Genomic DNA, 1,454 nt, shown 5'->3' with positions numbered 1-1,454 from the left:
GCCTCAGTTGGGCACCTCGAGGGGCTTCTCCTGCCCCCAGCACCAACAGGCAATGTTGTGCCAGATTGCTGGAATGATGAGAGCTCCATGAGCCAGTGCATGGTGGTACCTTGGGTACCTTGGGGCTTCTCCATCTTGGTCCCCAGAGGAGGATTTTGGGGGACCTGGCTCCAGGCTGGGGCTGGGGATGGTTGGTGGGTGGCATGCTAAACCCCCACCCCTGCTGACCAGTGGTGAGATCCAAGCAGAGCTGGGGACAAAAAGAATGAAGCTCAGCTTTATCTGGGGGGGTTGGGGACTGGCTGCACCCCACACTTTGGGGGCAGGGGGTTGGGGGATGGCTTGTGAGGAGACCCAGACCCCCCTCCTAAAAGCAAATGTCCTTTTAACCCCCCCCTCCATCTCTTTGTGGGAAATCCCTGTTTAGTCCCCACAGTGGGATCTTGGTCTCCAGAAAGGGGTTTGGGGGGACCTGCTCCAGGCTGGGGCATGGTTGGGTGGGTGGGATGCTAAACCCCCCCACGTCCCCCCCTTGCTGAGACCAGAGATCCAAACAGAGCTGGGGACAAAATTAATGAAGCTCAGCTTTATTTGGGGGGTTGGGGACACTTCATAGCCTGGGTTTGGGGGCAGGGGGTTGGGGGTTTGGTTTGTGAAGAGCCCGAGACCCACCTCCTAAAAGCAAATGTCCTTTTAACCCCCCCCCCCCCATCTGTTTGTGGGGAAATCCCCTGTTTTAGTCCCCGCAGTGGAAAAAATGGCCCAAAAATACTTTAAAAATAAAATAGCTGTGACCCCCCGACTCCTCAGATTGGCTTTTTATGCCCTAAAAAAAAGCCTTGCGGATCTTTTTTTTTTTTTCGGGGGTGGGGTGTGATCTCTCTCCACGTGCCTCAGTTTCCCCATCCCCCTTTTGAGGGGCTTCAAGGATGCTCCCGGGGGGATGCTGTGACGCAGAGGCGGCTCCAAGCCGTGGATGGGTTATGGGGCGGGGGGCAGGGATAAGGGATGGGTGGGGGCAGAGGTGGGCGGTGTGGATCCTGTCCCTTTAAAGGGGCAAGCCGCCGGCCCCATCTGATGCGGGCCGGCTCCAATTCCAGCGGCCCTGGGGGTCCTTGGGCCAGCCGGGAGCCGGAGCTGCCCGCCCCGCTCGCTCGCTCCGCGATTCCTCCGTCCTTCCTAAAAGGGCCAACATGGCGATGGGCCCAGGATGAAGGTGAAGAGAAAGAGAAGAGAGGAAGGGAAAAAAAAAAAAAAGGAAAAAAAAAAGGAAAAGAAAAAATTAAAAAAAAAAAAAAAGAGGAGGAGAAAAAAAAAAAAAAAAAAAAAAAAAAAAAAATATAATAAAAATCCGGGACGGGGGATGCAAGCAAAGCTGGCAGTGGCGGCGCGGTAATTTCCTTCCCCCCCACCCCGCTCCTGCTTCCCGTCCACCAAAAAAGAAAGAAAAAAAA

This window comes from Calypte anna, chromosome 2, assembly GCF_003957555.1.
Source record: "Calypte anna isolate BGI_N300 chromosome 2, bCalAnn1_v1.p, whole genome shotgun sequence".
Lineage (NCBI taxonomy): Eukaryota > Metazoa > Chordata > Aves > Apodiformes > Trochilidae > Calypte > Calypte anna.
Note: the sequence above shows the minus strand (reverse complement) of the source record.